The sequence below is a fragment of the Pleurodeles waltl genome, chromosome 4_2, assembly GCF_031143425.1.
Source record: "Pleurodeles waltl isolate 20211129_DDA chromosome 4_2, aPleWal1.hap1.20221129, whole genome shotgun sequence".
Classification (NCBI taxonomy): Eukaryota; Metazoa; Chordata; class Amphibia; order Caudata; family Salamandridae; genus Pleurodeles; species Pleurodeles waltl.
In genome coordinates, this window is record NC_090443.1 from 140,998,609 (window position 1) to 141,026,242 (window position 27,634).

Below are 27,634 nucleotides of genomic sequence, written 5' to 3' on the forward strand. Positions count from 1 at the left end.
AGATCCCAGGAAATCAGATTCCTGCAACCTGGAGAAAGAAGGAAGGCTGCTGACCTACAAGCCTGCAGAGAAGGAGGAAGACAACTGATTTGGCCCCAGCCCTACCGGCCTATCTCCAACTTCGAAAACCTGCTCCAGAGACATATCCAACAGGGACCAGCGACCTCTGAAGCCTCAGAGGACCACCCTGGACTACAGGTCCAAGAAACTCCCATGAACGGCGGCCCTGTTCAAAACCTGCAACTTCTTTGCAACAAAGAAGCAACTTGCAAGGACTTCATGTTTCCTGCCGGAAGCGTGAGACTGTACACTCTGCACCCGACACGCCCAGCTCGACCGGCAGAAAACCAACACTTCAGGGAGGACTCCCCGGCGACTGCGAGCCCGTGAGTAACCAGAGACGACCCCCCTGAGCCCCCACAGCGACGCCAGCAGAGAGAATCCAGAGGCTCCCCCTGACCGCGACTGCATGTAACAAGGGACCCGACGCGTGGAACCAACACTGCACCTGCAGCCCCCAGGACCTGAAGAATCCGAACTTCAACGCATGAGTGACCCCCAGGCTACCCTCTGCCTGGCCAGGTGGTGGCTGTCCGAGAAGCCCCCGTGCCTGCCTGCACCGTTAGAGTGACCCCCAGGTCCCTCCATTGAAACCTATACAAAACCCGACGCCTGCTTTGCACACTGCACCCGCCCGCCCCTGTGCCACTGAGGGTGTGTTTTGTGTGCCTACTTGTCCCCCCTGAAGTGCTCTACAAAACCCCCTGGTCTGCCCCCGAGGACACAGGTACTTACCTGCTGGCAGACTGGAACCGGAGCACCCCTGTTCTCTATAGGCGCCTATGTGTTTTGGGCACCTCTTTGACCTCTGCACCTGACCGGCCCTGAGCTGCTGGTGTGGTAACTTTGGGGTTGCCTTGAACCCCCAACGGTGGGCTGCCTATGCCCCAGGACTGAGACTTGTAAGTGTTTTACTTACCTCCTAATCTAACCTTTACTTACCTCCCCCAGAAACTAGATTTTTTGCAGTGTCCACTTTGAAAATAGCTTATTGCCATTTTTACAAAGACTGTACATGATATTGTTTTCATTCAAAGTTCCTAAAGTGTGTAAGTGAAGTACCTTGCATTTAAAGTGATTACTGCAAATCTTGAACCTGTGGTTCCTAAAATAAACTAAGAAAAAATATTTTTCTATATAAAAACCTATTGGCCTGGAGTAAGTCTTTGAGTGTGTGTTCCTCATTTATTGCCTGTGTGTGTACAACAAATGCTTAACACTACCCTCTAATAAGCCTACTGCTCGACCACACTACCACAAAATAGAGCATTAGAATTATCTACTTTTGCCACTATCTTACCTCTAAGGGGAACCCTTGGATTCTGTGCCCACTATTTCTTACTTTGAAATAGTATATACAGAGCCAACTTCCTACAGTGACTAAGAATGATGTAGACCCTGTTCCTTGCATATGCGCTTGACCCCATGCGCATATGCAAGAGCCCTGCTCTGTTCTTTGTCCAGTAGATCCCTGACTAGTTCAGAATTCCAGCAGGTTCTAAGGGAGTCTAGTGGTATCTCCACCATACACTTTGGAGCCTAATACAGCCATGTAGCCAGGTGGGTGCCCCCTCCTACTGTCGGCATGGTTTGAAGAACTGCATACCTGAGGCGTTCCACATCAGTGTCATCCCACAGTTCTCTCAAGGCTCAAATAAGTGCTTCATGCATGAGAAATGGACCGCTGGGGAACCCTGTCTGTTCCACCAGTTCATCGAAGGAGATCAGCCTACCCTGTCGGAAACAGTCCCCCAGCGATGTTATCCCGGCATTTGACAGATGTTCCATCTGGCCATTGTAAAGCAGGAATAGGGTTCGCCGGAGTAGGCCTACCCATGGAGTCTCAGGTGCATAGGGAGACCCTGTTCCTTTTTGCCCAAGTGCTCGTCACCAAGCAGCCAAAGCGGTGGACAATATTATACCTGGTTTATGAACTTAGTCTGCCGTAGCAACTTGGCTAGCAATAGCTCTGGTCTGTATCCAGTGCCCTCCCAGTCCAGTTCATTTAGCCTGCTCCGTTGAGACATCTTGCGAGCCATTGGAGTTGTACTGCCAAGAAGTCCAATTCAAAATCTGTCCCCCCTTGTTCCCCCTCTAACCGGGGGGTGGCAGAGGGGACCAGCAGGAGGGAGGGCAGCGGGGGTAAAGGGTAGGGAGTGCAACCCTCTGCTGTCCACATCCCATATCCGTTCTTGGAGGAATGGATCCATGGCGCTGAATCATGTCATCTGGATCGCACTGGTAGGATGGTAAAGGAGCCTCGATTATTTCAAGAAAGATGCATGCCATGATGGGTAGTTAAGGGTGCACCAAAAGGAGACCGACTATAGCGGAGTGGCACGCATTCCCCAAGTTTCGCTCCTGTAGATCTCTCACCTCATGGAAGATCTGGATGCCAAGGTATCTAAACGTACATGGGGGCCCTGGTCACATCTGTTGGGCAGGTAGTGGGTCGAACGGTGCCTTCAACTACTGGGAACACACAAGTCTTCCTCCGGTTTAGTCTGAGACCAGAACAGCAACCAAATTCCTCTAGTGATTGTAGAGTTTAGCGAATAGCCCTTTCACCATCTTGCAGATCAGGTCGTCTGCTTGCAATGATATATGGGTTGTTCCACCTCGCTTTATCCCCTAGTCTTGACCCTCTGCGCAAAATCTCTCTGCTAGAGGCTTAATGACCATGGCAAACAGGAGAGGCATCAGTGGGCACCCCTGTCTGGTACCTGTAGGAAGTTGGCTCTGCATGTACTATTTCCAAGTAAGAAATAGCATGCACAGAGTCCAAGGGTTCCCCTTAGAGGTAAGATAGTGGCAAAAAGAGATAATTCTAATGCTCTATTTTGTGGTAGTGTGGTCGGGCAGTAGGCTTATCAGAGGGTAGTGTTAAGCATTTGTTGTACACACACAGGCAATAAATGAGGAACACACACTCAAAGACAATTTCAGGCCAATAGGTTTTTATATAGAAAAATATATTTTCTTAGTTTATTTTAAGAACCATAGGTTCAAGATTTACAAACAATACCTTAAATGAAAGGTATTTCACTCAGGTATCTTAGGAACTTTGAATCATCACAATAGCATGTACAGTTTTGGCAAAAATGGCAATAAGCTATTTTAAAAATGGACACAGTGCAAAAATCAACAGTTCCTGGCGGAGGTAAGTATTTGTTAGGTTCACAGATAAGTAAAGCATTTACAGGGTTCAAAGTTGGGTCCAAGGTAGCCCACCGTTGGGGGTTCAGAGCAACCCCAAAGTTACCACACCAGTAGCTCAGGGCCGGTCAGGTGCAGAGGTCAAAGTGGTGCCCAAAACACATAGGCTTCAATGGAAACAGGGGTGCCCCGATTCCAGTCTGCCAGCAGGTAAGTACCCCCGACTTCGGAGGGCAGACCAGGGGGGTTTTGTAGGGCACTGGGGGGGACACAAGTAGGCACAGAAAGTACACCCTCAGAGGCACAGGGGCGGCCGTGTGCAGAGTGCAAACAGGCGTTGGGTATGCAATAGAGATCAATGGGAGACCCAGGGGTCTCTTCAGCGATGCAGACAGGCAAGGGGGGGGCTCCTCGGGGTAGCCACCAACTGGGCTAGGAAGAGGGCCACCTGGGGGTCGCTCCTGCACTGGAGTTCGGATCCTTCAGGTCTTGGGGGCTGCGGGTGCAGTGTGTTTCCCAGGCGTCGGGTTCTTTGAAGCAGGCAGTCGTGGTCAGGGGGAGCCTCTGGATTCCCTCTACAGGCGTCGCTATGGGGGCTCAGGGGGGTCAACTCCGGCTACTCACGGTCTCACAGTCGCCGGGGAGTTCTCCCTGTAGAATTAGTTTTCCGCAGGTCGAGCCGGGGTCATCAGGTGCAGAGTGGAAAGTCTCACGCTTCCGGCGGGAAACGTGTGGTCTTTAAAAGTTGCTTCTTTGTTGCAAAGTTGCAGTTTCTGTGGAACAGGGCTGCTGTCCTCAGGAGTTTCTTGGTCCTTTTAGATGCAGGGTAGTCCTCTGAGGCTTCAGAGGTCGCTGGACCCTGGGGGACGAGTAGCTGTTGCAGTTTTTCTTGAAGTGTGGAGACAGGCCAGTAGGGCTGGGGCTGAAGCAGTTGGTGTCTCCGTCATCTCTGCAGGGCTTCAGGTCAGTAGTCCTTCTTCGTCTTCAGGTTGCAGGAATCTATCTTCCTAGGGTCTGGGGTCCCCTAAATACTCAATTTAGGGGGGTGTTTAGGTCTGGGAGGTTAGTAGCCAATGGCTACTAGCCCTGAGGGTGGCTACACCCTCTTTGTGCCTCCTCCCGGTGGGGAGGGGGTCACATCCCTAATCCTATTGGGGGAATCCTCCATCTACAAGATGGAGGATTTCTAACAGTCAGAGTCACCTCAGCTCAGGACACTTTAGGGGTTGTCCGGACTGGCCAGTGACCTCTCCTTGTTTTTCGCATTATCTCCTCCAGCCTTGCCGCCAAAAATGGGGGCAGTGGCCGGAGGGGCGGGCATCTCCACTAGATGGGATGCCCTGTGGCACTGTAACAAAGGGGGTGAGCCTTTGAGGCTCACCGCCAGGTGTTACAGTTCCTGCAGGGGGAGGTGTGAAGCATCTCCACCCAGTACAGGCTTTGTTACTGGCCACAGAGTGACAAAGGCACTCTACCCATGTGGCCAGCAACATGTCTGGTGTGTGGCAGGCTGGCAAAAACTAGTCAACCCACACTGGAAGTCGGGTATGTTTTTAGGGGGCATCTCTAAGATGCCCTCTGGATGTATTTTTAAAATAAAGTACACACTGGCATCATTGTGTGTTTATTGTGCTGAGAAGTTTGATACCAAACTTCCCAGTTTGCAGTGTAGCCATTATGGTGCTGTGGAGTTCGTGTATGACAGACTCCCAGACCATATACTCTTATGGCTACCCTGCACTTACAATGTCTAAGGTTTTGCTTAGACACTGTAGGGGCATAGTGCTCATGCACCTATGCCCTCACCTGTGGTATAGTGCACCCTGCCTTAGGGCTGTAAGGCCTGCTAGAGGGGTGATGTATCTTTGCCATAGGCAGTGTGAGGTTGGCATGGCACTCTGAGGGGAGTGCCATGTCGACTTAGTCATTTTCTCCCCACCAGCACACACAAGCTGGCAAGCAGTGTGCATGTGCTGAGTGAGGGGTCCCCAGGGTGGCATAAGACATGCTGCAGCCCTTAGAGACCTTCCCTGGCATCAGGGCCTTTGGTACCAGGGGTACCAGTTACAAGGGACTTACGTGGATGCCAGGGTGTGCCAATTGTGGAGACAAAGCTACAGTTTAGGGAAAGAACACTGGTGCTGGGGCCTGGTTAGCAGGCCTCAGCACACTTTCAAATGATAGCTTGGCATCAGCAAAGGCAAAAAGTCAGGGGGTAACCATGCAAAGGAGGCATTTCCTTACACAATCCCCCCCCCCAAACGAAAGAGGATGAGACTAACCTTTCCCAAGAGAGTCTTCATTTTCTAAGCGGAAGAACCTGGAAAGGCCATATGCATTGGCATTGGCAGTACCAGGCCTGTGTTCCACTATAAAGTCCATACCCTGTAGGCAGATGGACCACCTCAACAGTTTTGGATTTTTACCTTTCATTTGCATTAGCCATCTGAGAGGTCTGTGGTCAGTTTGAACTACAAAGTGAGTACCAAAGAGGTATGGTCTCAGCTTCTTCAGGAACCAAACCACAGCAAAGGCCTCCCTCTCAATGGCACTCCAACGCTGCTCCCTGGGGAGTAACCTCCTACTAATGAAATCAACAGGCTGGTCAAGGCCATCATCATTTGTTTGGTACAAAACTGCCCCTATCCCATGTTCAGAGGAATCAGTCTGCACAATGAACTGCTTGGAGTAATCTGGAGCTTTTAGAACTGGCCTGTTGGCCTTCTATAGTCCAGTTTACCTTCTTAGGCATTTTCTTGGAGGTAAGTTCTGTGAGGGGTGTCACTATGGATCCATATCCCTTCACAAACCTCCTGTAGTAGCCAGTTAAGCCAAGGAATGCCCTGACATGAGTCTGGGTTTTTGGAGCTACCCAGTCCAGAATAGTCTGGATCTTGGGTTGGAGTGGCTGAACTGGGCCTCCACCTACAAGGTGTCCCAAGTAAACCACAGTTCCCTGCCCTATCTGACATTTGGATGCCTTGATAGAGAGGCCTGCTGCTTGCAGGGCCTGCAAAACCTTCTTCAGGTGGAACAGGTGATCCTGCCAGCTGGAGCTAAAGACAGAAATATCATAAAGATAAGCTGCACTAAAAGACTCCAAGCCAGCAAGGACATGATTCACAAACCTTTGGCAAGTGGCAGGGGCATTCTTTAAGCCAAAGGGCATTACAGTAAACTGATAATGCCCATCAAGTGTGGAGAATGCTGTATTTTCGGTTGCTCCTGGTGCCATTTTGATTTGCCAGTACCCTGCTGTCAAGTCAAAGGTACTTAAATATCTGGCAGCACCTAGTTTGTCAATTAACTCATCTGCCCTTGGAATGGGATGGGCATCTGTCTTGGAGACAGAATTAAGTCCTCTGTAGTCCACATAAAACCTAATCTCTCTCTTGCCATCCTTGGTGTGAGGTTTGGGGACTAAGACCACTGGGCTAGCCCAGGGGCTGTCAGAGTGCTCAATGACTCCCAATTCCAGCATCTTGTGGACTTCCACTTTGATGCTTTCCTTGACTTGGTCAGACTGTCTGAAAATGTTGTTTTTGACAGACATGCTGTCTCCTGTGTCCACATCATGGGTACACAGGTGGGTCTGACCAGGGGTTAGGGAAAAGAGATCAGCAAACTGTTGTAAGACTTTCCTACAGTCAGCTTGCTGTTGGCCTGAGAGGGTGTCTGAATAGATCACTCCATCTACTGAGCCATCTTTAGGGTCAGTGGAGAGGAGATCAGGGAGAGGTTCACTCTCAGCTTCCTGGTCCTCATCTGTAACCATCAACAGGTTCACATCTGCCCTGTCATGAAAGAGTTTGAGGTGGTTCACATGGATCACCCTTTTGGGGGTCCTGCTAGTGCCTAGGTCTACCAGGTAGGTGACCTGGCGGCTCTTTCTCTCTAGCACTGGGTAAGGGCCACTCCATCTGTCCTGAAGTGCCCTGGGAGCCACAGGCTCCAGAACCCATACGTTCTGCCCTGGCTGAAACTCAACCATAGCAGCCTTTTGGTCATACCACATTGTCTGGAGTTGTTGGCTGGCCTCAAGGTTTTTACTTGCCTTTTCCATGTACTCTGCCATCCTGGAACGTAGGCCTAGTACATAGCCCACTATATCTTGTTTAGGTTCATGAAGAGGTCTCTCCCAGACTTCTTTTACAAGAGCTAGTGGTCCACTTACAGGATGGCTAAACAGAAGTTCAAAGGGTGAAAACCCTACTCCCTTCGAAGGCACCTCTCTGTAGGCAAAAAGCAGACATGGCAAGAGGACATCCCATCTCCTTTTGAGGTTTTCAGGGAGCCCCATGATCATGCCCTTGAATGTCTTGTTAAATCTTTCTACAAGACCATTGGTTTGTGGATGGTATGGTGTGGTGAATTTGTAAGTCACCCCACACTCATTCCACATATGCTTCAGGTATGCTGACATGAAGTTGGTACCCCTGTCAGACACCACCTCCTTAGGAAATCCCACTCTGGTAAAGATACCAATGAGTGCTTTAGCTACTGCAGGGGCAGAGGTAGACCTAAGGGGAATTGCTTCAGGGTACCTAGTGGCATGATCCACTACCACTAGGATATACTGGTTCCCTGAGGCTGTGGGAGGTTCAAGTGGACCCACTATGTCTACACCCACCCTTTCAAAGGGGACCCCCACCACTGGAAGTGGAATGAGGGGGGCCTTTGAATGGCCACCTGTCTTACCAATGGCTTGAAAGGTGGCACAGGAGACACAAAACTCCTTTACTTTCTGGGACATGTTTGGCCAATAGAAATGGTTGACTAACCTCTCCCAAGTCTTGGTTTGTCCCAAATGCCCAGCAAGTGGAATATCATGGGCTAAGGTCAGAATGAACTGCCTAAACTCCTGAGGCACTACCATTCTCCTGGTGGCACCAGGTTTGGTATATCTTGCCTCAGTGTAGAGGAGTCCATCTTCCCAATTGACCCTATGTGTTCCAGTGATTTTTCCTGTGGTCTCTTCAGCAGCTTGCTGCCTAATGCCTTCAAGAGAGGGACAGGTTTCTTGCCCCTTACACAACTGTTCCCTTGTGGGTCCCCCTGGGCCTAAGAGTTCAACCTGATAAGGTTCCAACTCCATGTGCTCAGTTCCCTCAGAGGGCAGTACTTCTTCCTGGGAAGAGAGGTTCTTTTTCTTTTGTTGTGTTGAAGCTGGTTCCCCAGTCTTCGTTCCTTTCCTCTTGGAGGGTTGGGCCATTATTCCAGGCTCCAACACCACTTTTTCACCCTGAGCCTTGCACTGTGCCCTTGTCTTGACACACACCAGTTCAGGGATACCCAGCATGGCTGCATGGGTTTTGAGTTCTACCTCAGCCCATGCTGAGGACTCCGGGTCGTTTCCAAGCAAACAGTCTACATGGATATTTGAGGAGACTACCACCTATTTCAGGCCAGTGACCCCTCCCCATTCTAAAGTTACCATAGCCATGGGATGTACTTTAGTCTGATTGTCAGCGTTGGTGACTGGATAATTTTGTCCAGTCAGGTATTGTCCTGGGGAAACCAGTTTGTCTGTCACCATTGTGACACTGGCACCTGTATCCTTCAGGCCTTCTACACTAGTCCCATTAATCAAGAGTTGCTGCCTGTATTTTTGCATACTAGGGGGCCAGGCAGCCAGTGTGGCTAAGTCCACCCCACCCTCAGAGACTAATGTAGCTTCAGTGTGAACCCTGATTTGCTCTGGGCACACTGTTGATCCCACCTGGAGACTGGCTATTCCAGTGCTGACTGGAGTAGAGTTTGAAGTGGAACCTTTCTTGGGACAGGACTTGTCTCCAGTTTGGTGTCCCTGCTGATTACAGCTACGACACCAGGCCTTTTTGGGATCAATGTTTTTACCCTTGTACCCAAAATTTGATTGTGAAGAGGCTTTGGACCCTCCCTCCTGAGCAGGCTTTTGGGGCCCTGTAGAAGAGACTCTTTACTTTTTCCCTTGGATGTCTCAACACTCTTCCCCTAGGGAGTCTTTGTGACCCCTTTCTTTTGGTCACCCCCTGTGGAAGTCTTGGTTACCCTAGTCTTGACCAAATGGTCCGCCTTCTTTCCCAATTCTTGGGTAGAAATTGGGCCTAGGTCTACCAGATGCTGATGCAGTTTATCATTGAAACAATTACTTAAAAGGTGTTCTTTCATAAACAGATTTTACAGCCCATCATAATCATTTACACCACTGCCATTAATCCAACCATCCAGTGTTTTGACTGAGAAGTCAACAATATCAACCCAGGTCTGGTTCGAGGATTTTTGAGCCCCCCTGAACCTAATCCTGTACTCCTCAGTTGAGAATCCAAAGCCCTCAATCAGGGTAGCCTTCATGAGGTCATAGGATTCTGCATCTTTTCCAGAGAGAGTGAGGAGTCTATCCCTACACTTTCCGGTGAACATTTCCCAAAGGAGAGCACCCCAGTGAGATCTGTTTACTTTTCTGGTTGCACAAGCCCTCTCAAACGCTGTGAACCATTTAGTTGATGTCATCACCATCTTCATATTTAGTTACAATCCCTTTGGGGATTTTTAGCATGTCAGGAGTATCTCTGACCCTATTTAAATTGCTGCCACCATTGATGGTAGCTAAGCCCATCTCTTGTCTTTCCCTTTCTATGGCTAGGAGCTGTCTCTCCAAAGCCAATCTTTTGGCCATCCTGGCTAGCAGGAGGTCATCTTCATTGAGACTGCTCTCAATGCTTCCAGAGCTGTTGAACTCTCCTGTGAGAGAAGCAACATCTCTGACTATCACTTGTGGAGTCAGGGTTGGAGAAACCCTGGGCTCTCTATCTAGGACTGGAGGTGGGAAGTCCTCCAAATCACTAGTGTCCCCCTCTGTGAGGACATCATCAGAGGGGTTGTTTTTAGTAAACTCTGCCAAACGCTCCTGGAGCAGTACTTTGGTAGGGTTTGAACCAGTTTTTATCTTTTTGATTTTGCAGAGAGACCTTAACTGTGACATCCTAAGATGCAGGTAAGGGGTGAGGTTGAGCTCCACCACCATCTCTTCTGCAGCAGACATTATTTCTCTAAACGTTGGAATACTTTTTAAGAATCTAAAACTATCTCTAGAACTTAATCCAAACTTTTAAAAAACTTTTAAACTCTATAAGAAATGCTAACAGGGACTAACACAAGGCCCTAGCAGGACTTTTAAAAATTTAGAAAAATAGCTCAAACTTCAAAAATCAGTTTCAAATGAGAATTTTTGGAATTTAGTCATGTGATCAGATATTGGCTGAGTAGCCCAGCAAATGCAAAGTCTTGTACCCCACCGCTGATCCACCAATATAGGAAGTTGGCTCTGTGTGTACTACTTCAAAGTAAAAAATAGCACGCCCAGAGTCCAAGGGTTCCCCTTAGAGGTAAGATAGTGGCAAAAAGAGATAATTCTAATGCTCTATTTTGTGGTAGTGTAGTTGAGCAATAGGCTTATCAGAGGGTAGTGTTAAGCATTTGTTGTACACACACAGGCAATAAATGAGGAACACACACTCAAAGACAATTCCAGGCCAATAGGCTTTTATATAGAAAAATATCTTTTCTTAGTTTATTTTAAGAACCATAGGTTCAAGATTTACAAACAATACTTTGAATGAAAGGTATTTCACTCAGGTATCTTAGGAACTTTGAATCATCACAATAGCATGTACAGTTGTGTCAAAAATGGCAAATAAGCTATTTTAAAAATGGACCCAGTGCAAAAATCTACAGTTCCTGGGGGAGGTAAGTATTTGTTAGGTTCACAGGTAAGTAAAGCACTTACAGGGTTCAAAATTGGGTGTCTGGTAGCCCACCATTGGAGGTTCAAAGCAACCCCAAAGTTACCACACCAGTAGCTCAGGGCCGGTCAGGTACAGAGGTCAAAGTGGTGCCCAAAACACATAGGCTTCAATGGAAATAGGGGTGCCCCGATTCCAGTCTCCCAGCAGGTAAGTACCCGCGACTTCGGAGGGCAGACCAGGGGGGTTTTGTAGGGCACTGGGGGGGACACAAGTAGGCACAGAAAGTACACCCTCAGCGGCACAGGGGCAGCCGGTGCAGAGTGCAAACAGGTGTCGGGTTTGCAATAGAGATCAATGGGAGACCCGGGGGTCTCTTCAGCGATGCAGGCAGGCAAGGGGGGGCTCCTCGGGGTAGCCACCACCTGGGCTAGGAAGAGAGCCACTTGGGGGTCACTCCTGCACTGGAGTTCGGATTCTTCAGGTCCTGGGGGCTGCGGGTGCAGTGTGTTTCCCAGGCATCGGGTTCTTTGAAGCAGGCAGTCGCGGTCAGGGGGAGCCTCTGGATTCCCTCTGCAGGCGTCGCTGTGGGGGCTCAGGGGGGGTCAACTCTGGCTACTCACGGGCTTGCAGTCACTGGGGAGTCCTCCCTGTAGAGTTAGTTTTCTGCAGGTCGAGCCGGGGGAGTCGGGTGCAGAGTGTAAAGTCTCACGCTTCCAGCGGGAAACGTGTGGTCTTTAAAAGTTTCTTTTTTGTTGCAAAGTTGCAGTTTCTGTGGAACAGGGCCGCTGTCCTCACGAGTTTCTTGGTCCTTTTAGAAGCAGGGTAGTCCTCTGAGGGTTCAGAGGTCGCTGGACCCTGGGGGACGCGTCGCTGTTGCAGTTTTTCTTGAAGTGGGGAGACAGGCCGGTAGTGCTGGGGCCAAAGCAGTTGGTGTCTCCGTCTTCTCTGCATGGCTTCAGGTCAGCAGTCCTTCTTCATCTTCAGGTTGCAGGAATCTATCTTCCTAGGTTCTGGGGGCCCCTAAATACTCAATTTAGGGTTGTGTTTAGGTCTGGGAGGTTAGTAGCCAATGGCTACTAGCCCTGAGGGTGGCCACACCCTCTTTGTGCCTCCTCCCGGTGGGGAGGGGGTCACATCCCTAATCCTATTGGGGGAATCCTCCATCTGGAAGATGGAGGATTTCTAAAAGTCAGAGTCACCTCAGCTCAGGACACCTTAGGGGTTGTCCTGACTGGCCAGTGACTCCTCCTTGTTTTTCTCATTATCTCCTCCAGCCTTGCCGCCAAAAGTGGGGGCAGTGGCCGGAGGGGCAGGCATCTCCACTAGCTGGGATACCCTGTGGTGCTGTAACAAAGGGGGTGAGCCTTTGAGGCTCATCGCCAGGTGTTACAGTTCCTGCAGGGGGAGGTGTGAAGCATCTCCACCCAGTACAGGTTTTGTTACTTGCCACAGAGTGACAAAGGCACTCTCCCCATGTGGCTAGCAACATGTCTGGTGTGTGGCAGGCTGGCAAAAACTAGTCAGCCCACACTGGAAGTCGGGTATGTTTTCAGGGGGCATCTCTAAGATGCCCTCTGGGTGTATTTTTACAATAAAGTACACACTGGCATCAGTGTGCATTTATTGTGCTGAGAAGTTTGATACCAAACTTCACAGTTTTCAGTGTAGCCATTATGGTGCTGTGGAGTTCATTTATGACAGACTCTCAGACCATATACTCTTATGGCTACCCTGCACTTACAATGTCTAAGGTTTTGCTTAGAGACTGTAGGGGCATAGTGCTCATGCACCTATGCCCTCACCTGTGGTATAGTGCACCCTGCCTTAGGGCTGTAAGGCCTGCTAGAGGGGTGACTTATCTATGCCATAGGCAGTGTGAGGTTGGCATGGCACCTGTCGACTTAGTCATTTTCTCCCCACCAGCACACACAAGCTGGCAAGCAGTGTGCATGTGCTGAGTGAGGGGTCCCCAGGGTGGCATAAGACATGCTGCAGCCCTTAGAGACCTTCCCTGGCATCAGGGCCCTTGGTACCAGGGGCACCAGTTACAAGGGACTTACCTGGATGCCAGGGTGTGCCAATTGTGGAGACAAAGGTACAGTTTAGGGAAAGAACACTGGTGCTCGGGCCTGGTTAGCAGGCCTCAGCACACTTTCAAATCATAACTTGGCATCAGCAAAGGCAAAAAGTCAGGGGGTAACCATGCCAAGGAGCCATTTCCTTACAGTACCCCTATGGATACTATAAGTTTCAGAGATTGTACTCTTGCCGTAGGGTAGGTATAAAGCAATTTGACCAGGTAATTTTTAATCCTATGCTATGTAGCGGTCCGATAATTCCGTCTCCCTTTTTTTGTTTGTTTATGTCCACCAACACTATCACAGCAGCAGGATCTGGTGGGTGAATCCGGTCAAATATCAATGGGTAGAGTCTGCAAGGGGCTTTTTTTTTTCCACCTCAGGAAGAACCCATCGCAGCAGATCCGCCAAGAAGTGTTTCCGGGAGGTCCTCCTGAGTGTGTGTTGGGGGGGGGTGGGGGTGAGAACGTAGAGTGACATAGTACCTCCTAAATGCAGTGTTGATGTGCAGGGGCAATGATGGCACTATCCCCTCTGATGACAGTAGCTGTGTGACTGGGGTACCCCTTGATTCTGGGTGAATCAGCCACACCAGGAGCCTTCCCCTCTGCCTCGTGGGCCTTTTTCACATAGGTCTTGTAGTCATGGCAACAGAGGCGTTCAAGTGCCACATTCTAAAGTTCTTGCATTTCCAGCAACTTTGGAAGTGCACCTGGGCTCCTTCCTTGTTATCCCGCTCATGCAATATGTTCTCAAGCTATCTGAAGTCATGCTCTGCCCGATTGCCACTGTCTGTCCCAAGCAGTGTCCTTGCACCACCACTTTGAGGGCCTCCCATTCAACACCCGTGTGTAATGCAGCTCCCGGGTTAAATGTGTGAAAGTCTATCTTGGAGGTCACTACATCCTTAAAGACCGCGTCTTCTAATGCCGCTAGGTATAGATGCCATGTTGATATGGGTGGATGTATGGCTGATGCTTGCAAAGCTATCAGTAGTGGGCTATGATTTGACACAATGTGGCCAAGGTATTCTATATGTTTAACTTTACTGCTAAGGAACCTAGTGTAGACTTATTGATCTATTCTATTATGGACATGGTAAAGGTGTGAGTAATACCAGGAGCTGAGTGCACCAGACATCCTCCATACCCCTGTGGGAAACCCAGGTTGCTAAATCAGGAGCCCCCTGCGGGTTGAGGCCCCTTGCAGCGGTGGAAGGGAATGGTCCAAGTTGGACACTTAAAATCACCTATTAGGAATGAGTCACACAGTGTATTTGGCCATCTGTGCGGATAGTGCATGTCAGAAGGAAGTCTGGTCCTGATTAGGTGCATACATACTTCCCCTCACCTAAAACGTATTGACCTGCCTTATCTACGTCAACCAATGTGGCATTAAAGGGGATCCCAGCCCTCACATATATGAGTGCCCCTTGTGCGAATGCCAGATAGGAAGTCGCAAATAACTGTCCCCTACACCTGTGAAGGTGTTCTGTCTCTGTCAGGGTGAGATGTGACTCCTGTAACATAACTATGTGCACTCCACGTAAGTTAGGATTTTGTCGCTTGGACATTGAGCCTATGCATTAAACATTCCAGGTCATCATTGTAAATGTATTGGATGTGTTAGTCATGGTGTCTTTAAATTGTCTTCCCACCAAGCATTTGGCTGCCCCTTTCCCAGTTCCTTCCCCTCCGGGATATATTCAGCGGGTAACTCCACCCTGAGTACTGCAAAGAACATCAAAAACAAATATCCCAACTCCCCCATCCTAAAGCAGCTCAGCAATGGCTGGCCACCCAAACCACTTGTACCAATTGAGTATTAATTAACATCACGGCTCTGGGGTGTTAATAAAGGTGAGTGGGGGAGTAATCTATAAAGTTTCATCAAGAATTGCTCCTTGAGACCTCCTCGGCATGTTCAATTGGGGTAGTAGTCACCTCGATCATTGTGACCTCTGCAATATCTCAGGTATCGGATAGGCAATTTTCCCAGAAGTCAGGGGTGTTGCATGGATGAGTTCCTCTAGCTCACTGGTGTCAGTTAATTTGTCTTCAACATGATGATCAGGCTGCTGCCATTTTCTTTTTCTGAGGATTCTGCAAGATAATCTCCTTCTACGCAGTTGAGGCATTTTGGACACTTTGCCAGGTCTGTCTATTCCGGTTTTGTAGCTCTCCAACCAGACCATGCTTCATCCGCATCCTGGCAGAAATACAAAAGTCGATCAACCATTATTTTTAATCTGGAGGGGAAGAGTAGGGAGTACTTTATTTCCTCTTTAGGTAGTGTCCGTTTCACTGCCTAAAGAGGAAATAAAGTACTCCCTACTCTTCCCCTCCAGAGAAGGGGAAGCACTGCTGCTGTAAAGTCTGGGAACAGTGTGACCTGTACTCCTCCAACTTTGACTGGGCCAGCGTCCTCACCCATTGCAGCAGCATATTTCAGTAGTGCAGCAGTTTAGCCACCACTGTTCTAGGCGGTTACCCTGGTGGTGGCAGCTGGGCTGGCACTCCTTGTGCCTGTTCCAGGGTGAAGAAAGGCGTGAGATGTGCTATGTCAATTATTGAGTGCAAACATGGTTCCTAGAATTCTACCATGTCTGTTCCTTTTGGGAGGCCTACTATCTGGACTTTATTGCGCCTACTTCACCCATCAGTGTCTTCTGCTTTGTTCTCTAGCTGTTATACTCTGTCCGTAAGATGTGCAATTTGGACCTTCACAACTTGGTGTGAGGTCTGCAGGTCAGCCAGGGTGGCTCAGCGTCTTTTACTCTGCTGGATAATTTCTGCTGGGCGTCTAACAGGCCCAATTCTACTGAGACTTTCCCTATCGCTCATTGTGTAGTTTTTGTCTCTTTGACTGCCCCCAGTATCTTATTGAGGGTGTCTTGCATCACTGCCAGTGGTGCCTCTGCTTGCGCCATTTAGTCTGGCATGTCTTGGTAATGGTCTTGGATTGCCAGGCGAGCCTTTGTGATTTTGTCCTTGGTGATTTTGGCCTTGGTTTACCCATGCTACCCGCCTGGGCCATGTACCAGCCCTTATTTGTTTTGTTCTCAAGGTCAGTAATAAACCTGGTCAGTTGCTCTGGTGCCACAGGGTATCCCAGTTACTTCCCTTTATAAACACTGTTTTGAGGTAGTAGCTGAAAGGTCTAGTCTATTCCTCATTTGCAGAGCTGTCTCTGGGGTGGGGAGGCACTTCCTTCCTCTGTTCTCCCTCTTGACTTCCCAGTTGTGTTTGGGTTTCCTTATCACAGTTGCTTAGGCTCCATTTCCTCTCTGATCTCATTGCCACAGGAACCTCCCCTCCCCCTGCCCGCCAGCTCTGTCTGCCACCCCAGTGTGGAAGTCCAGTGGCAGATTTCAGCCACTGATGCTGCTCACCCCAGTTGTGCACGCTCCCCCATTCAACAGGCTTTTCTATCAGGGTCTCTAGTGGTGGCAGCATGCTACAAGGGTTGTGTATGGTTGGCTGTGAAGGATGTGATGTAATTGTGATTGTTCTCCTTTAGTGTCCTGTAACTAACAAGGATTAGGGGTAGTCTCTCACCTCTTCCAGCAGTTAACTGGACACTGCCGTCCCTCTCGCTGACTACTCTGATGTCCAAGCACTATGGTGACCCCTAGGGGCTTTTCAGTCCTTGTGTTGGTTGATTTAGGGTATTGGGCAACCAGCACAGCACTGTACCCCCCTGATGCCAGTAATGTGCTCCAGTGTATTTGTGGTGTGTCCCGGTGTTGGGCCCTGATGATGTTTTTAACTTCATCAGGGTGCCCAGCCCAATACTTTCACTGCAGACCCCCCAGGTATCAAGTCAGGCTTGTCTCCCAGCTGCTCAGCACAGTCATACTTCTGCTGTCAGTATAGGCATTTTCCAGTTGTACGCCCTTGGGATGGAGCTTCTCAGCCCGGATGCAATTTTCAGCTGGAAAGGGGGCACCCAGTCCCCCTCCTGATGAAACAGTTTAAGGGGCATTCCAGAGAAGACTTCTGCAGTCCTGTAAGGCCTCAGCACCCCGAATGCTCATCTCTGCCTTTCTGACTGACGTTGCACTGCCTCCCGAGCTCTCTGTAACTGCTCTGGCCTCTGTCTCCCCGTTCTGGGCCTGCTACGATTCGCTTTGATCAGTGATGTACTGCTGTGTGCCTGGCCTTCACTCAGTCCTCTTAGTATCTGTGTCCAGCTGCCACTTCCTCAACCGAGTCCTGGTCTCTCCGCTTTGGGCCTCCCTCCATAGGGTGTGTAAATTTGTTCTGCCACTGCAGTGTCTTCCGCATCTGACTTGGCACTCCCCCCAGCACTGCCTATGGGATAGATCTGGCCCAGTGTGCAACGATTAACGAAGGATGTGACTGTGCAGAACCCTGCAGATGTGTGGATCAAGGTCAAAATCTACTAGGACCAGGTCTTACAGATCTTGTTGGTCCTGTCATTACTGGTTGAAAACTCAATCAACACAACAATTCAATATTGTTATACCAAGGCACACCATAGTAGTCATAAAAGTCCATTCCTTGTTCTTTTGTAACAATCACAGTTCCAACTCTACATAAGTGTATGGTAGAGATTTTTATTCATCCAAACAATTCAGAGACGTAACAGCCATCATGAGTCCAGAGATACAACAGCCAACACGTATTTTGTCAACAAGACTTTTTCAAGGCCCAAGCATAGGTATAGTCTGATATCCCCAAAGTTTTTTTGCGAGGTACAAAAGTTCCAGGATGAACAAAGATCTTGAAATGAGATTGTCAAGTCCACAAAAATGATGTGATATAGCCAGTAGACATGGCCATGATAAGCTGTTTAGCAGTCTTAACCTGATGAGTAAGGTATTGCGGCTATGGATTAATGTCCAATCAGATCATCAGCGCAAATTTCTGGACAAGTAGACAGCTATCACAAAAGACGAGCAGGTCTTCAATATTATTCAAAATGGCTATTTGCTATGTTTCAGATCGCCTCCTTATGCTATTCCATCTGAAAAATCATCAGGCCATCAACAAGACCTTCGACAAAAAGAAAGTAATTCTACTTCAAAAGGAGGCATTAGAGGAGATCCCCTGTTCCTAAAAAGGACTAGGAACTTACATTTGCTATTTCCTAGTGTGGAAGAAAGCACCCAAAAAAGAATTACAACCTATTCCGGACCTGAGGGTCCTGAACAGCTTCATACAAAATGAAAAGTTCAGAATGCTCACCCTTCACCAGATCTATCCCCAGCTTCATCAGGGGAGCTGGATGTGTTTGATCGATCTCAAGGGTGCTTACTTCCACATCCTGATTGCCACAAAACAACACAAGTTCCTACACTTCAAAGTGGCATCCAAACACTAGCAATACAAGGTGCTACTGTTTGGCATAAAATCGGCACGTTGCGCATTCTCAGAGTGCACAGGTGTGGTCGCAGCATTGCAGAGGAGGAAGGGACTGTTCATCTAATCTTACTTAGATGACTGACTGATAAAAGATTACCCAGTCACGGATGGAAAAGCGATGCCAGATCTCTGTGGAAACTGATCAGAAGCTAGGTTGTCAGAGCAACTTCAATAAGTCAGTCAAACCGTTGAAAAGGCAAACTTACTTTCACAAGATGTGATCCAATTGCTACCACAGTGGTCTCAATGCCACAACCTAATGGTGAGAGATCCTTTTCATCAACACCCTCTTACTCAGACACTGCTCACGAATGCCTCCCTCTGAGGATGCAGCGTGCACATAGGCTATCTGCAAACTGAGTATGGTCGAACAGGGAACAGCAATTTCGTATCAGTATGCTGGAGCTAAGAGTGGTCCATCTAGCCCACAAGTCTCTTTGGCCCACATTAACAACCACCTCTCTCCTGATCCAAACCGACAACAATACCACAATGCATTACTTAAACAAGCAAGGTGGGGGGGGTTGTGTGCTCATTCTCACCCCCGTCTCTGGATGCACAAGCCATTTGGAGGTGGTTACTAGCCAGGAACTTGACTGTCCCACCCACTCACTTGCCAAGAGTCCAAAACACTCAAGTGGCCTCTGTCGCAACTTCATTGAAAATCACAACTGTATTCTATATCATGACATTGTGCGAGACATCTTTTGAGAATAGAGGCATCCACAAGTCAACTTATTTGCAGATAAAAACAACAAAATGAACCTCATAGTCCTGGAATGGTCTTGCCAGTGGTGGCTCCTGGACTTGCTTAATCTATCAGAAAAAACACGCAAGCGGTTGCCATGCAGACAGGATCCCCCTGTACAAGCTAGGAGGGCAAATTTTTCCATCCCAACCAACCCTCGCTGAGCTTGACAGCATGGCTCTTGAGTTCCTCCAGGAGGTCTCACAGGATTGCATGTATATCCTCAGAGTTAAAAAAAAAAACACAAAAAACCTTCTACTAGAAAATCCTATGCATTCAGTGGAAGCAGTTTTATTTGTGGGGTACCCAAACTCATCCAATTTTGGGTCAAGAAAATGTTATCTTACATTATGTCCTCCACTTAGCTAAGTTTGGCCTGAAATTTTCATCTGTAAATGTACATCTAGCAGCTATAACTGCTTACGTAGTCTACTACACAAATGTCTTTCTTTGAAATGCCTGTGGTAAGATTTTTAGAGAGTCCGAATTAAGTATTTCCTCCTGTAAGAGCTCCTTCTCACACAGTGGGAACTTAATATTGTTCTCTCAAAACTCCTGGGCTCTATTTTCGAGCCGTACACAAAGCCCCTCTACAGCATCTCACATGGAAAATGGCTTTCAAGTAGCTATTACTTCAGCATTAGAGTCAGTAAGATCCAGTCTCTATGTGCTAAAGCGCCCTATACTGTTTTTCATACTAATTGGGTAGTCATGAGAATGCATCCTAGTTTCCTTCCCAAGGTAGTTTCTGAGATTCACATAAACCAAACTATTTCTTCACCAACATTCTTTCCTAACCCTGCCACCTCAGCGGAGAGGACTTTTTATTCCTTAGACATCAAGAGAATTCTTAATTTTACCTAGATAAAACAAAATATATCTGGTAGTCCTGCCATCTATTTGTCAACTATGGTCCGAAGGGAACAACATAGCTTCCTCCAAGCAGACCATCTCTAGGTGGATAGTACCCTGTATAGTGTTCTCCTCCCAGTTAGCCAACACATACTTACAGGCCGGGCCCATTCTACTAGGAAAAAGGCAGCAACAGCTGCTCTACTGAGAAATGTACCCATTTCGATATATATATGTAAATCTGCAAAATGGAAATTGGTACCCACTTTTACCATGCATTACTGTCTAGACTCACAGGGCAGTTTTCTTTAAGGAATCTGTTTGGAATGGTGACAGATCTTTTTTCAATAGTGTGGGTGCATCTGCAGGTGTGTGGGATGTGCTTGCTATTCTATTCAGTGCTTATGACTATTGATCAGATTCCCTGAAAGTAAAGGATAAATTGCTTACCTGTAATCAAATACTCCTGGCCCTTTGATACAACTCTGCAAAAAAACTGTTGCACATAGATTTTCATTTTTGATGTTTTTGTATTGTTAGAGAAGTAATTTAGCTTGGGTAGATATTGCTAATCTGCACCGTTTTTTTTTCTTCCTGTATGACATTATTAAAAATGGTGGATGTGTTACAGTGATGTAATATTTCAGGAACCATGAGACCTATATACTTCATTTCGGTGTCAAAATGTAGGTTTTGGAGGTCAAGTAGTCTTATAGAGACAGAAATTAACTCCTCAGAGCAACCCTTCCGCCATTTTCTGAAATGGCAGCTCTATAATGATGTGATTTACCCGTCATATTGATATTTTTGATATTGTTTTTGATTCAGGGTTTCTGTTGATTCCAATTCATAAACATTTGCAAAGCAGTTGGTAGCAGAATATCTTTATCTCCTGACAAACTGTTGCTAACGTCAAAATCTGAGGACTCCAACAAAGAAAAATGTGTTGTATGCCAAACTAATCTGAAAAATAAAATAAGCTAACTGGGGCTGGACGTAAGAGACTTTGGGATGCTGCAGAAATACGGCAAGACTAAATTCACAAAAGGTTGAAACAGATTGGTGAAGAGTATCAAATATTTTATCACTGTAACCAGTGCTAAGTCATATACAATGGAAAACAAATCTGTCAAAAAGTAGCATGAACCAGCAAGTCACAAGAATCAGAGTCTTCTGAGAAAGCAATGATAACCAAACCCAATGCCCATCCACTTAGATTGATGGTTACCTCTCGTCCACCTCCAACAACTGATCAGAAATCAGTGAATCTTCAATGTGTTATCTGTGGTTTAGTCGGAACAAGGGCCAAAGGGACAGAGTATGAAAGTCTCAAAGGTCAAACTTGTTTTTACCTGCAGCTAGTTTCTTCCAATATTACGTTTTCAGCCGAGTAGCTGATTTAGACAGCGAGGTGAATGTATTTGCAGCTGATTTGTATGCCCACCTGAACTGCATGCGTGCATACTTTAGAAAATATGAATGTACTATGAGCTCCCAGCAGCAATATAACTGCCAGCCTTCAGTTAAGTTTACCCTCCTTGAAAAAGCAAATTAAGTTTTAAAGCCACTCTTGAGGGCCGGCTTACGGGTTCACACTCCGTGAGAGCAGAGAAATAGTGGCCAATATTAATGAAATTGAATTGATCCCTCCTGGGTGAGCGGGCATGGGGCAAAGGCTGAGGGGCTGCTGGGAGGGCGGTGCTGGTAGGGGGGTTGCGGCTGTACCTGTAGATGCGGGGGGGCACAGATGTTGCCGCCACCACAAGGGAGCTCCCATCAGAGGACAAGTCCGTGTCACTGGTGTCAGCTCCTGTCCCTGCCGTGGAGCTCCCCTCGCCCTCTGTCCCACTGGTGAACTACGAGTCCGTAGTGTCGCCCTCCAGGGCCATGTGGGATGCAGCTCCCTCGTGCTCAGGTGCCACTGCTCCTCCGCCTGATGATGCTAACACACACAAGAACAGGGAGACCACAAAAAGGGGGGAGACAGAAGAAAGACCTGTTCAGTGCATGCATTACCGCTACCGTTGGTGGACACGACAGACACAGAAGCCCCCTGCACTACGCCGCGCTCTTGGGCTCCACTGTTCATTCCCTGGGAAATGGCCTACTAGGCTATGGATGACATCTGCACACATGGATGACACAGGGGCATGACTAGGTGTACTTGGCACTCTACAGAGGTGGGGTTGGGTGCCACATGGCCTGCCTTACGGAGGGACCTTGCCTAATAAACTCGCCCTGGCCTAGGGAAACCCACAGCCCACCTCCCCCACCCAGATACTTCCACTACGCGCAAAATCAGCAGGATGAGAGTGTACTCACCCCTTGTGGCTGCTGTGATGTCCTCAAGCGCCCATCCAACTCGGGGTACGCCACCGCCAGGATCCTGAACATCAGGGGGGTCATGGTGTGACGGGCACCTCTCCCACGTTGGGAGGCCATCCCCAGCTGAGCCTCCGCCGTCTTCTTGCTCCAGCGGCAAATGTCCTCCCATCTTTTCCGGCACTGGGTGCCCCGTCTGTGGTAGACCCCCAGGGTCCGGAGGTCCTTGGCGATGGCACGCCAAATATCTTTTTTCTGGTGGGCGCTGGCCTACATGAATTGTACAGGGGAAAGAGAAACTTATTACCAACTGCACCATCACAGTCATTGGCCCCCATCCCTACCTTTGCCATGTGACACATGCACTCACCGTCATTTCATGCACGCCGCAATCTCCCCCCCCTTCTTTCATCCACCCCACTCCACACAGGCATAGCCCATACAGCATGCTCCCAGTGTACTTACCTGTTTGTCTGGAGGACCATAGAGTTGCGCGTACTGGGGGAGGACCCCGTCCACGAGTTTCTCCAACTCCTCTGATGTGAAGGCAGGGGCCCTTTCCCCAGACACTCGAGCCATTGTCTCTTCCAGACCGAGGTCACAGCAGCACTTGCAGTGTAGGTCCTCTCCTGTCGAAGATCAGGTATCGAGTGATTGAACAGATAGAAAATGGCAGTCACGTCCGCAGCGGTGCGTACCGTCACCGCTGGCGTACATCGTCATTGGCTCCTGGGACCCATAGGGTCCAATGTTAACCAGTTCAGCATTGCGCGACGGTGTACAACTCCAGCGCAGTTATCTCACATCCCATTGTCCCACTTTAGAGGTCAGGCATCCGCCATTTCAGGGACCCACATGGCTTCATTTTTAACTGCGTCACACATACCTAGGCCTAGACTCAACACACATACAGGCCACTTTTCGGATTATGATTCGTGTTCTGTGTCAGCTATGGGGTACGTACCTCTGAGTTGTTTGACTCTGTGCTCGCTGTTGTCCTTCATAGGCACCGTCCGCTGGGACATGTGAGGGGATGGCGGCATCCTCCGGTGTACAGACCGCTGGTGGACAATGGAGGAAAGACATGTGATCATCACACACAGGCTTGACCCTGCCACAATCCAGGAACTGTGTACCCATCTGGAGCCAGACCTGATGTCAGCTATCCGCCATCCCACAGGAATCCCCCCTCAAGTGCAAGTGCTGTCAGTGCTCCATTTCCTTGCAAGTGGGTCATTTCAAACAACAGTGGCCATAGCATCAGGGATGTCCCAGCCTATGTTTTCAAGCGTGTTGTCCAGAGTGTTGTTTGCCCTGCTGAAACACATGCGGAGCTACATCGTTTTCCCTCAGGATGAGGATTTGCCTACAGTGAAAAGTGATTTCTATGCCCTGGGACATATCCCCAACATCATAGGTGCCATTGATGGGATACATGTGGCTTTGCCCCCCCCGCAGGAGTGAACAGGTGTACAGAAACCGGAAGAGTTATCATTCAATGAATGTGCAGATGGTATGTTTGGCAGACCAGTACAATCTCCCATGTGAATGCCAAGTTCCCTGGCTCAGTGCATGACGTCTACATCCTGCGGAATAGCAGCATCCCTTATGTGATGGGTCAACTCCAGAAGCACCGTGTGTGGCTATTAGGTGAGCACCTGGAAGCAAGACAGTAGGAATGGTTGTCTGGGTCTGGGGTTATCCCTACAAGTTAGTGTGTGTCTAACAGTTGTCCCTCGCCATTTGCAGGTGACTCTGGTTACCCCAACCTGTTATGGCTACTGACCCCAGTGAGGAATCCCAGGACAAGGGCAGAGGAACGCTACAATGAGGCCCATGGGCGAACACAGCGGATAATCGAGCGGACCTTCGGCCTCCTGAAGGCCAGGTTCAGGTGCCTCCATATGACCGGTGGATCCCTATTCTACTCACCAAAGAAGGTGTGCCAGATCCTCGTGGCCTGCTGTATGCTTCACAACTTAGCTTTGCGACGACAGGTGCCTTTTCTGCAGGAGGATGGTCCAGATGGCGGTGTTGTTGCAGCTGTGGAGCCTGTGGACAATGAAGACGAGGAAGCAGAAGAAGAGGACATGGACAACAGGGGCTCGGTGATCCTGCAATATTTCCAGTGAGACACAGGTAAGAATACAAACCTGCCTACTACATGTACTTTAACACTACTACCTCTCTACTGTCTGTCGTTTTCACCCAGTGTATGGTCACTGAGTTGTAACTTTCCCTTACAATTTCACAGATGTGGGTCCCACTGTGTGACATCTGCTTTGATTCCTCATGGACTAGAGCTGTGTGACATAGGTATGTTGACATTACAATTGAAAGAGCTTTTTGCCACAGTAATTGCTAATACACTATTCCGAAATCACAGACTGACTCCAGATTGTTTTGTGCTTCAAGGGTGTTTATTTAAGTGCAAAATATTGGAGGGGGTTGCAAAATGGTGAGGGGTGATGGTGGAGGAATGTCCATGGCAGAGTCCAGTCTATTAGTCCCACAGGTGCATTGCCCAAATGGGCATAGGAAGTGGAGCTGGGGCAGTTTAAGGATGAACAGGGTGACAAAGTGGGACAGAAGGATGACATTCAGGGTGGTCTCATTTCTTGGCATGGGTCTTGGCATCGTTCTCTTTCTTTGTCCTGGATATCAGGGACCGTTTGTGGGGTGGTTCTCCCTCTGCAGGGGGTAGGGTGCTGGTGTGGCGGTCCTGTGGTGGTGCTTCCTGCCCATTAGCGCCGGCGGAGGTGGTGGGCAGTTCATCGTCCATGCTAGTGTCAGGGGCCCCTTGTTGTGCCTCAGTGTCCCTCCTGGTGTTGAGTACTTCCTTCAGAACCCCTACGATGGTGCACAGGGTGGAATTGATGGCTCTGAGTTCCTCCCTGAAGCCCAAATACTGTTCCTCCTGCAGGCGCTGGGTCTCCTGAAACTTGGCCAGTACCGTTGCCATTGTCTCCTGGGAGTGGTGGTAGTCACCCATGATGGAGAAGAGGGCCTCGTGGAGAGTGGGTTCCCTTGGCCTGTCCTGCCCCTGTCGCACAGCAACCCTCCCAGTTCCCCTGTGTTCCTGAGCCTCCGTCCTCTGGACCGTGTGCCCACTGCCACTGCCCCCAGGTCCCTGTTGTTGTTGGGGTGGTGGGGGGTAGCCTGGGTGCCCTGTAGTGGTGGACACACTGCTGATTGACGTGTCCTGGGGACAGAGGTATGGGCCCGCTGGGTGGGTGCTGTGCTAGTGTTTTTCCCTGAGGGGGAAGCTCTGTAGTGGCCTGTGACTGTGTGATGGGAACCGACTGTCCCAAGTTCCCCGATGGGCCGGGCTGGTCGTCTAGATCCAGTTGGACAGAGCTGCTGTCATCACTGTGGGCCTCTTCTGTTGGTGGTGTGGACATGTGGGGATCCTCCTGTCCGGTGACGTTGGGTAGGGGTCCTGCAGGAGTATAAAAGGATGTTTATTACATCTGTGTGTGCCATGGTGTGCAATGGGTGGGTGACCGTGTACCCCAGTGCTTGCATTCCTGTGTGGGACCTTGTGTGATGATGGTTTAGGTGGGTGTATGGGTTTGTGCAGTGGGCATGCTTTGGTGATGGGTGTCCATGCGTTGGTGTTGCATGCAGGGCTTGGTGTTGGGATGTGTGGTTTGTGATATTGGGACATTTGTGAGCAGTTGGAGTGATGGGGTGAGGGTGGGGTATGTGATGGCATGCAGGTAGGGTGGGGGGATGTAATAGTTAAGATTTGACTTACCAGAGTCCATTCTGCCATCTACTCCTCCGAGGCCCTCAGGATGCAGAATCGCCAAGACCTGCTCCTCCCATGTTGTTAGTTGTGGGGGGGAGGTGGGGGTCCGCCGCCAGTCCGCTGAACCGCAAGGTGGTGTCTTGAGACCACGGAACGCACCTTCCCCGTAGGTCGTTCCACCTCTTCCTAATGCCATCCCTATTTCTTGGGTGCTGTCCCACTTCGTTGACCCTGTCCACTATTCTTCGCCATAGCTCCATCTTCCTTGCAATGGAGGTGTGCTGTACCTGTGATCCGAATAGCTGTGGCTCTACCTGGACGATTTCCTCCACCATGACCCTGAGCTCCTCCTCCGAGAACCTGGGGTGTCTTTGCCGTGCCATGGGGTGGTGTGGGTGATGTGTGGGGTGGTGCGTGTGCTGATAAGTGTGCTGATATGTAGTGGGGTGTTGTGTGAGGTGCGTGAAAGTTATGTGGGTGATGGTCTGGTGTGCCTGTGGATGCTAGTATTGTTGATGGTGGTGTCTCTCTCTGTGCTTCTTTCTCAAGTGTGTTCGTAGGGGTTTGTGGGTGATGTGTGTGTGTGTTTTATATTGTATTGGGTGTGTGGGAGTGGTGTATGTATGTGTATCAGGTGTGTGTATTTTGAATTGTCCATTGTGGCTGTGTTTTTTATGTGTGTGTGTATTTTGAGCGCGGCGGTGTGTACCGCCAATGGAATACCGCGGTTGAAAGACCGCCACGTGGATTCGTGTGTTGTGATAGTGTGGGCGTATTTCTGTTGGCGTGACGGTGGAGGTTTTCTTTTCGCCATTTTATCACTGACCTTTGGTATGGCGGACTTGTATGGGTGTCGGAATTTTGGCGGATTCCGTGCTGTGGGTCATAATAGCTGTGGCAGATTGCCGCGGCGGTGTGTTGGTGGTCTTCTGCACAGCGGTAAGCGGCTTTTACCGCCAATGTTGTAATGAGGACCTCAGTGTATTAAAGGAACTTTGTGCCAACTATGTGTCCTTAGTTGCACTCTTAACAGCCCTGACATCTAAGAAGCAGCTAAACAAAGTGATTTGAACTGCACTGTCAGCAGGCCTTTGAGGTCCTCAAGGCAGGTCTATATAGTGCCCCTAGGTGGAATGCACCTGACTAGGTTCAGCCCTTCATTTTGTAGACTGATAACCTCAGTTGTGTGTGGAATAGTACTGACAAACTCAACATCAAGGTTAGAGAGTGTCTGTTGGAATTCATCAGTCACAGACCACTTCCTAGGGAACAGAACTGGAATGCCATTGAGAAAGTATGGCTTTGCTAAGGTATGTGCCCTGAGGAGGTTCTTGTCTTACTTGTTCGGTACCAAGTTTTGGTCCAGACAGATCACAAACTACTCAGGTGGTTGAAGGCAATGAAGGTTGAGAATATTAAGTTGTTGAGGTGGTCTATCTCCTTACAAGGCCTAGAGTTCACTGTAGAACACAAAACCAGAATACAGATGTACTTTGCTTTCCATTTTGCCAATCCGACAACCAGTCTTAAAATGTTAGAGTAATGTTCCAAAT